Genomic DNA, 11,375 nt, shown 5'->3' on the forward strand with positions numbered 1-11,375 from the left:
GCCTAAGAGACCTCTGGGACAACATTAAATGCAACAACATTCGCATTATAGGAGTCCCAGAAGGAGAAGAGAGAGAGAAAGGACCAGAGAAAATATTTGAAGAGATTATGGTTGAAAACTTCCCTAACATGGGAAAGGAAATAGCCACCCAAATCCAGGAAGTGCAGAGAGTCCAGGCAGTATAAAACCAAGGAGAAACATGCCGAGACACATAGTAATCAAATTGGCAAAACTTAAAGACAAAGAAAAATTATTGAAAGCAGCAAGGGAAAAATGACAAATAATATACAAGGGAACTCCCATAAGGGTGACAGATGATTTCTCAGCAGAAACTCTACAAGCCAGAAGGAAATGGTATGATATACTTAAAGTGATGAAAGGGAAGAACGTACAACCAAGATTAATTTACCAGGCAAGGATCTCATTCCGATTTGACAGAGAAATCAAAAGCTTTACAGACAAGCAAAAGCTAAGAGAATTCAGCACCACAAAACCAGCTCTACAACAAATGCTAAAGGAACTTCTCTAAGTGGGAAACACAAGAGAAGAAAAAGACCTACTAAAACAAACCCAAAACAATTAAGAAAATGGTAATAGGAACATACATATGGATAATTACCTTAAAAATGAATGGATTAAATGCTCCAACCAAAAGACACAGGCTTGAAGAATGGATAAAAAACCAAGACCCATATATATGCTGTCTACAAGATACCCACTTCAGACCTAGGGACACACACAGACTGAAAGTGAGGGGATGGAAAAAGATATTCCATGCAAATGGAAATCGAAAGAAAGCTGCAGTAACAATACTCATATCAGATAAAATAGACTTTAAAATAAAGAATGTTACAAGAGACAAGGAAGGACACTACATAATGATCAAGGGATCAATCCAAGAAGAAGATATAACGATTATAAATATATATGCACCTGACATAGGAGCACCTCAATACATAAGGCAACTGCTAACAGCTATAGAAGAGGAAATCGACAGTAACACAATAAGAGAGGGGGACTTTAACACCTCACTTACACCAATGGACAGATCATCCAAAATGAAAATAAATAAGGAAACAGAAGCTTTAAACGACACAATAGACCAGATAGATTTAATTGATATTCATAGGACATTCCATCCAAAAACAGCAGAATACACTTTCTTCTCAAGTGCACATGGAACATTCTCCAGGACAGATCACATCTTGGGTCACAAATCAAGCCTCAGTAAATTTAAGAAAATTGAAATCATATCAAGCATCTTTTCTGACCAAAATGCTATGAGATTAGAAATGAATTACAGTGGAAAAAACGTAAAAAACACAAACACATGGAGATTAAACAATACATAACTAAATAACCAATAGATCACTGAAGAAATCATAGAGGAACTCAAAAAATACCTAGAGACAAATGACAATGAAAACACGACGATCCAAAACCTATGGGATGCACCAAAAGCAGTTCTAAGAGGGAAGTTTATACCTATACAAGCCTACCTCAAGAAACAAGAAAAATCTCAAATAAACAGTCTAACCTTACACCTAAAGGAACTAGAGAAAGAAGAACAAACAAAACCCAAAGTTAGCAGAAGGAAAGAAATCAAAAAGATCAGAGCAGAAATAAATGAAATAGAAACAAAGAAAAGAATAACAAAGATCAATAAAACTAAAAGCTGGTTCTTTGAAAAGATAAACAAAATTGATAAGCCATTAGCCAGACTCATCAAGAAAAAGAGGGAGAGGACTCAAATCAATAGAATTAGAAATGAAAAAGGAGAAGTTACAACAGACACCAAAGAAATACAAAGCATCCTAAGAGACTACTACAAGCAATTCTATGCCAATAAAATGGACAACCTGGAAGAAATAGACAAATACTTAGAAAGGTATAACCTTCCAAGACTGAACCAGGAAGAAATAGAAAATATGAACAGACAAATCACAAGTAATGAAATTGAAACTGTGATTAAAAATCTTCCAACAGAGCTCTACCCACCACCAGAGCCTCCCATCAAGCCTCTTAGATAGCCTCAACCACCAGAGGGCAGACAACAGAAGCAAGAAAAACTACAATCCTGCAGCCTGTGGACCAAAAACCACAGTTACAGAAAGATAGACAAGATGAAAAGGCAGAGGGCTATGTACCAGATGAAGGAACAAGAAAAAACCCCAGAAAAACAACTAAATGAAGTGGAGATAGGCAACCTTCCAGAGAAAGAATTCAGAATAATGATAGTGAAGATGATCCAGGACCTCGGAATAAGAATGGAGGCAAAGATTGAGAAGATGCAAGAAATGATAAACAAAGACCTAGAAGAATTAAAGAACAAACAAACAGAGATGACCAATACAATAACTGAAATGAAAACTACACTAGAAGGAATCAATAGCAGAATAACTGAGGCAGAAGAACGGATAAGTGACCTGGAAGACAGAATGGTGGAATTCACTGCTGTGGAACAGACTAAAGAAAAAAGAATGAAAAGAAATGAAGACAGCCTAAGAGACCTCTGGGACAACATTAAACGCAACAACATTCGCATTATAGGGGTCCCAGAAGGAGAAGAGAGAGAGAAAGGACCAGAGAAAATATTTGAAGAGATTATAGTCGAAAACTTCCCTAACATGGGAAAGGAAATAGCCACCCAAGTCCAGGAAGCGCAGAGAGTCCCATACAGAATAAACCCAAGGAGAAACACGCCGAGACACATAGTAATCAAAGTGGCAAAAATTAAAGACAAAGAAAAATTATTGAAAGCAGCAAGGGAAAAATGACAAATAATATACAAGGGAACTCCCATAAGGGTGACAGATGATTTCTCAGCAGAAACTCTGCAAGCCAGAAGCGAGTGGCATGATATACTTAAAGTGATGAAAGGGAAGAACCTACAACCAAGATTACTCTACCCGGCAAGGATCTCATTTAGATTTGATGGAGAAATCAAAAGCTTTACAGACAAGCAAAAGCTAAGAGAATTCAGCACCACCAAACCAGCTCTACAACAAATGCTAAAGGAACTTCTCTAAGTGGGAAACACAAGAGAAGAAAAGGACTTACAAAAACAAACCCAAAACAATTAAGAAAATGGTCATAGGAACATACATATCGATAATTACCTTAAATGTGAATGGATTAAACGCCCCAACCAAAAGACATAGACTGGCTGAATGGATACAAAAACAGGACCCATATATATGCTGTCTACAAGAGACCCACTTTAGACCTAGGGACACATACAGACTGAAAGTTAGGGGATGGAAAAAGATATTCCATGTAAATGGAAATCAAAAGAAAGCTGGAGTAGCTATACTCATATCAGATAAAATAGACTTTAAAACAAAGAATGTTAAAAGAGACAAGGAAGGACACTACATAATGATCCAGGGATCAATCCAAGAAGAAGATATAACAATTATAAATATATATGGACCCAACATAGGAGCACCTCAATACATAAGGCAACTGCTAACAGCTATAAAAGAGGAAATCGACAGTAACACAATAATAGTGGGGGACTTTAACACTTCACTTACACCAATGGACAGATCATCCAAAATGAAAATAAATAAGGAAACAGAAGCTTTAAATGACACAATAGACCAGATAGATTTAATTGATATATATAGGACATTCCATCCAAAAACAGCAGATTACACGTTCTTCTCAAGTGCGCATGGAACATTCTCCAGGATAGATCACATCTTGGGTCACAAATCAAGCCTCAGTAAATTTAAGAAAATTGAAATCATACCAAGCATCTTTTCTGACCACAACGCTATGAGATTAGGAATGAATTACAGGGAAAAAAACGTAAAAAAGACAAACACATGGAGGCTAAACAATACGTTACTAAATAACCAAGAGATCACTGAAGAAATCAAAGAGGAAATAAAAAAATACCTAGAGACAAATGACAATGAAAACATGACGACCCAAAACCTATGGGATGCAGCAAAAGCGGTTCTAAGAGGGAAGTTTATAGCTATACAAGCCTACCTAAAGAAACAAGAAAAATCTCAAGTAAACAATCTAACCTTACACCTAAAGAAACTAGAGAAAGAAGAACAAACAAAACCCAAAGTTAGCAGAAGGAAAGAAATCATAAAGATCAGAGCAGAAATAAATGAGATAGAAACAAAGAAAACAATAGCAAAGATCAATAAAACTAAAAGTTGGTTCTTTGAGAAGATAAACAAAATTGATAAGCCATTAGCCAGACTCATCAAGAAAAAGAGGGAGAGGACTCAAATCAATAAAATCAGAAATGAAAAAGGAGAAGTTACAACAGACACTGCAGAAATACAAAACATCCTAAGAGACTACTATAAGCAACTTTATGCCAATAAAATAGACAACCTGGAAGAAATGGACAAATTCTTAGAAAGGTATAACCTTCCAAGACTGAATCAGGAAGAAACAGAAAATATGAACAGACCAATCACAAGTAATGAAATTGAAAACTGTGATTAAAAATCTTCCAACAAACAAAAGTCCAGGACCAGATGGCTTCACAGGTGAATTCTATCAAACATTTAGAGAAGAGCTAACACCTATCCTTCTCAAACTCTTCCAAAAAATTGCAGAGGAAGGAACACTCCCAAACTCATTCTATGAGGCCACCATCACCCTGATACCAAAACCAGACAAAGACACTACAAAAAAAGAAAATTACAGACCAATATCACTGATGAATATAGATGCAAAAATCCTCAACAAAATACTAGCAAACAGAATCCAACAACACATTAAAAGGATCATACACCACGATCAAGTGGGATTTATCCCAGGGATGCAAGGATTCTTCAATATACGCAAATCAATCAATGTGATACACCATATTAACAAACTGAAGAATAAAAACCATAAGATCATCTCAATAGATGCAGAAAAAGCTTTTGACACAATTCAACACCCATTTATGATAAAAACTCTCCAGAAAGTGGGCATAGAGGGAACCTACCTCAACATAATAAAGACCATATATGACAAACCCACAGCAAACATCATTCTCAATGGTGAAAAACTGAAAGCATTTCCTCTAAGATCAGGAATGAGACAAGGATGTCCACTCTCACCACTATTATTCAACATAGTTCTGGAAGTCCTAGCCACGGCAATCAGAGAAGAAAAAGAAATAAAAGGAATACAAATTGGAAAAGAGGAAGTAAAACTGTCACTGTTTGCGGATGACATGATACTATACATAGAGAATCCTAAAACTGCCACCAGAAAACTGCTAGAGCTAATTAATGAATATGGTAAAGTTGCAGGATACAAAATTAATGCACAGAAATCTCTTGCATTCCTATACACTAATGATGAAAAATCTGAAAGAGAAATTATGGAAACACTCCCATTTACCACTGCAACAAAAAGAATAAAATACCTAGGAATAAACCTACCTAGGGAGACAAAAGACCTGTATGCAGAAAACTATAAGACACTGATGAAAGAAATTAAAGATGATACCAACAGATGGAGAGATATACCATGTTCTTGGATTGGAAGAATCAACATTGTGAAAATGAATATACTACCGAAAGCAATCTACAGATTCAATGCAATCCCTATCAAATTACCAATGGCATTTTTTACGGAGCTAGAACAAATCATCTTAAAATTTGTATGGAGACACAAAAGACCCCGAAGAGCCAAAGCAGTCTTGAGGCAAAAAAATGGAGCTGGAGGAATCAGACTCCCTGACTTCAGACTATACTACAAAGCTACAGTAATCAAGACAATATGGTACTGGCACAAAAACAGAAACATAGATCAATGGAACAAGATAGAAAGCCCAGAGATTAACCCACGCACCTATGGTCAACTAATCTATGACAAAGGAGGCAAAGATATACAATGGAGAAAAGACAGTCTCTTCAATAAGTGGTGCTGGGAAAACTGGACAGCTACATGTAAAAGAATGAAATTAGAACACTCCCTAACACCATACACAAAAATAAACTCAAAATGGATTAGAGACCTAAATATAAGACTGGACACTATAAAACTCTTAGAGGAAAACATAGGAAGAACACTCTTTGACATAAATCACAGCAAGATCTTTTTTGATCCACCTCCTAGGGTAATGGAAATAAAAACAAAAATAAACAAGTGGGACCTAATGAAACTTCAAAGCTTTTGCACAGCAAAGGAAACCATAAACAGGACGAAAAGACAACCCTCAGAATGGGAGAAAATATTTGCAAATGAATCAACGGACAAAGGATTAATCTCCAAAATATATAAACAGCTCATTCAGCTCAATATCAAAGAAACAAACACCCCAATCCAAAAATGGGCAGAAGACCTAAATAGACATTTCTCCAAAGAAGACATACAGACGGCCACGAAGCACATGAAAAGCTGCTCAACATCACTAATTATTAGAGAAATGCAAATCAAAACTACAATGAGGTATCACCTCACTCCTGTTAGAATGGGCATCATCAGAAACTCTACAAACAACAAATGCTGGAGAGGGTGTGGAGAAAAGGGAACCCTCTTGCACTGTTGGTGGGAATGTAAATTGATACAGCCACTATGGAGAACAATATGGAGGTTCCTTAAAAAACTAAAAATAGAATTACCATATGACCCAGCAATCCCACTACTGGGCATATACCCAGGGAAAACCGTAATTCAAAAAGACACATGCGCCTGAATGTTCATTGCAGCACTATTTACAATAGCCAGGTCATGGAAGCAACCTAAATGCCCATCAACAGACGAATGGATAAAGAAGATGTGGTACATATATACAATGGAATATTACTCAGCCATAAAAAGGAACGAAATTGAGTCATTTGTTGAGACGTGGATGGATCTAGAGACTGTCATACAGAGTGAAGTAAGTCAGAAAGAGAAAAACAAATATCATATATTAATGCATGTATGTGGAACCTAGAAAAATGGTACAGATGAGCCAGTTTGCAGGGCAGAAGTTGAGACACAGATGTAGAGAATGGACATATGGACACCAAGGGGGGAAAACTGCAGTGAGGTGGGGATGGTGGTGTGCTGACATGTATACACTGATATGTATAAAATTGATGCCTAATAAGAACCTGCAGTATAAAAAAACAAACAAAACAACTAATACTAAACTTTCATTGGGTTATTTGTATGGAAATATGTTAATATAAATGTTTCAGACATTACATGAAATTCCTAAAAATCTTATATTTGTATTTGTATGGAAATATGTATGGAAATATGTTAATATAAATGTTTCAGACATTACATGAAATTTCTAACAAAAAAAAAAAAAAAAAAATCTTCCAACAAGCAAAAGTCCAGGACCAGATGGCTTCACAGGTGAATTCTATCAAACATTTAGAGAAGAGTTAACACCCATCTTTTTCAAACTCTTCCAAAAAATTGCAGAGGAAGGAACACTCCCAAACTCATTCTATGAGGCCACCATCACCCTGATACCAAAACCAGACAAAGATACTACAGAAAAAGAAAATTACAGACCAATATCACTGATGAATATAAATGCAAAAATCCTCAATAAAATACTAGCAAACAGAATCCAACAACACATTAAAAGTATCATACACCATGATCAAGTGGGATTTATCCCAGGGATGCAAGGATTCTTCAATATATGCAAATCAATCAATGTGATACACCATATTAACAAACTGAAGAATAAAAACCAAATGATCATCTCAATAGATGCAGAAAAACCTTCTGACAAAATTCAACATCCATTTCTGCTAAAAACTCTCCAGAAAGCGGGCATAGATGGAACCTACCTCAACATAATAAAGGCTGTATATGGCAAACCCATACTAAACATCATTCTCAATGGAGAAAAACTGAAAGCATTTCCTCTAGGATCAGGAACAAGGTAAGGATGTCCACTCTCACCACTATGATTCACCAGAGTTTTGGAAGTCCTAGCCATGGAAATCAGAGAAGAAAAAGAGATAAAAGGAATACAAATTGGAAAAGAAGAAGTAAAACTGTCACTGTTTGCAGATGACATGATACTATACATAGCGAATCCTAAAGATGCCATGAGAAAACTACTAGTGCTAATCAATGAATTTGGTAAAGTTGCAGGATACAAAATTAATGCATAGAAATCTCTTGCATTCCTATACACGAATGATGGAAAATCTGAAAGAGAAATTAAGGAAACACTCCCATTTACCATTGCAACAAAAAGAATAAAATACTTAGGAATAAACTTACCTAGGGAGACAAAAGACCTGTATGCTGAAAACGATAAGACACTGATGAAAGAAATTAAAGATGATACCAACAGATGGAGAGATATACCATATTCATGGATGGGAAGAATCAATATTGTGAAAATGACTATACTACCCAAAGCAATCTACAGATTCAATGCAATCCCTATCAAATTACCAATGGCATTTTTTACAGAACTAGAACCAAAAATCTTAAAATTTGTACAGAGACACAAAAGACCCCAAATAGGCAAAGCAGTTTTGAGGGAAAAAAACGGAGCTGGAGGAATCACACTCCCTGGCTTCAGACTATACTACAGAGCTACAGTAATCAAGACAATATGGTACTGGCACAGAAACAGAAACATAGATCAATGGAACAAGATAGAAAGCCCAGAGTTAAACCCACACACCTATGGTCAACTAATCTATGACAAAGGAGGCAAGGATATACAATGGAGAAAACACAGTCTCTTCAATAACTAGTACTGGGAAAACTGGACAGCTACATGTAAAAGAATGAAATTAGAACACTCCCTAACACCATACACAAAAATAATCTCAAAATGGATTAGAGACCTAAATGTAAGACCGGACACTATAAAACTCTTAGAGGAAAACATAGGAAGGACATTCTTTGTCATAAATCACAGCAAGAGCTTTTTTGATCCACCTCCTAGGGTAATGGAAATAAAAACAAAAATAAACAAATGGGGCCTAATGAAACTTCAAAGCTTTTGCACAGCAAAGGAAACCATAAACAAGATGAAAAGACAACCCTCAGAATGGGAGAAAATATTTGCCAATGAATCAATGGACAAATGATCAATCTCCAAAATATATAAACAGCTCATGCAGCTCAATATTATAAAACCAAACAACCCAATCCAAAAATGGGCTGAAGACCTAAATAGACATTTCTCCAAAGAAGACATACAGATGGCCAAGAAGCACATGAAAAGCTGCTCAACATCACTAATTATTAGAGAAATGCAAATCAAAACTACAATGTGGTATCACCTCACACCAGTTAGAATGGGCATCATCAGAAACTCTACAAACAACAAATGCTGGAGAGGGTGTGGAGAAAAGGGAACCCTCTTGCACTGTTGGTGGGAATGTAAATTGATACAGTCACTATAGAGAACAATATGGAGATTCCTTAAAAAACTAAAAATAGAATTACCATATGACCCAGCTATCCCACTACTGGGCATATATCCAGAGAAAACCATAATTCAAAAAGACACATGCACCCGAATGTTCATTGCAGCACTATTTACAATAGCTAGGTCATGGAAGCAACCTAAATGCCCATCGACAGATGAATGGATAAAGAAGTAGTGGTACATATATACAATGGAATATTACTCAGCCATAAAAAGGAATGAAATTGGGTCATTTGTTGAGACGTCGATGTATGTAGAGACTGTCATATAGAGTAAAATACGTCAGAAAGAAAAACAGATATCGTATATTAACGCATGTATGTGGAACCTAGAAAAATCGTACAGATGAACCGGTTTACAGGGCAGAAGTTGAGACACAGATGTAGAGAACAAACTTATGGACACCAAAGGGGGAAAGCCATGGCAGGGGTGGTGGGGTGGTGGTGTGATGAATTGGGCAATTGAGATTGACATTTATACACTGATGTGTATAACACTGATGACTAATAAGAACCTGCTGTATAAAAAAAAATGTGCCTTCTTGATAAAATGTTTAAAATAAGAAAAAAATAAAAATAAAAAAATAAAAATCACACACACACGAAAATAATAATCCTCTTTTTTGATTTACTACAATGGAAATTCCATATATTTCTAAGGCAATTCTTCTTCCTCTTACTGTGAGCACTCAGATTCACCCACCACATTAACAGGAGAGAGTTAATAGAAAGCATGCTGTTAAAATCTGAGTTTTTCCAACATCAAGAGAAACAAAAAATTATACTTGCTTCTAGGATATAGATGCTTTGCTTTTTAAAGTGTTACTGAGCTCAGGTTTGGCTACTTGCAGCTCAAAAGCCATTAATTGAGAGGCAATTGTCGGTAGAAAAGAAAGGTGCTTTATTCAGGAAAGCCACAACCTGGGGGGAAGGTGGACTCATGTTCTGAGACCAACTCTGAAGATTCTGCTCAGCCATGACAATTTTTAAAGGGAGAAAGTGGAAACAATTTCATTTAATCATTAAGGTAGGAGGTCAGATTCTTCATCATTTTTCCATTGCATGCAGACTTGCTGCTTTCTCCTGATCTTCCTTTGGATGCTAACTTGATCGCATGGTTCTGCTGCACATTTGCTAAAGGGGAAGCTGGGGGTAGAGAGTTAGTCATACTTTAACTACTTAATTCTCCATTCTTACTCCTTTTAATCCAGGAAAGGAATCAACAGGTTAGGCAAGGCATTGTGTACATTCAGTGGAGCAGAAGTCAGGAGTTAGGTTAAATGTTACCTAGTGATCTCAATTTTATGATTAAGGTTTATGGAAAACAGGATGAACAAACAGAAAAAGAGGCAAAAGAGCTGCTTAAAAAAGTAACAGTGCAAAGATGAAAGTCTAGCAGGTAATATTTATTCTAGAAGGGCTGTGGTGTTGGAAAAGAGCAGTCATAGATTATTTGCTTAACAAATCTATTCTGGGTTTGTAAGAGCAGAGTTAAAATGTGATTGACAGCTTCAACTTTATTTAAATTGATGAGAATTCCCAAATTATTAGGGGCAGTAAATATTCCTTTACACATATAAAAAGAATTTGTGGATTCATCTCTAAAATGTGAACTCTCCTAAAATAAGTTGCATTTCAAAGTATGTTAAAAACCCAGTCATCAGGGCTTCCCTGGTGGTGCAGTGGTTGAGAATCTGCCTGCTAATGCAGGGGACACGAGTTCGAGCCCTGGTCTGGGAAGATTCCACATGCCGCAGAGCAACTAGGCCCGTGAGCCACAACTACTGAGCCTGCGCGTCTGGATCCTGTGTCCCGCAACAAGAGAGGACACGATAGTGATGAGGCCCGCACACCGCGATGAAGAGTGGCTCCTGCTTGCCGCAGCTAGAGGAAGCCCTTGCACAGAAATGAAGACCCAACACAGCCAAAAAAATAAATAAATAATAATTAAAGGTGCTAATAATTAAAAAAAAAAGATGCATGCACCCCAGTGTTCACTGCAG

This window comes from Balaenoptera physalus (assembly GCF_965194825.1).
Source record: "Balaenoptera physalus genome assembly, chromosome: 2".
NCBI classification, from domain to species: Eukaryota; Metazoa; Chordata; class Mammalia; order Artiodactyla; family Balaenopteridae; genus Balaenoptera; species Balaenoptera physalus.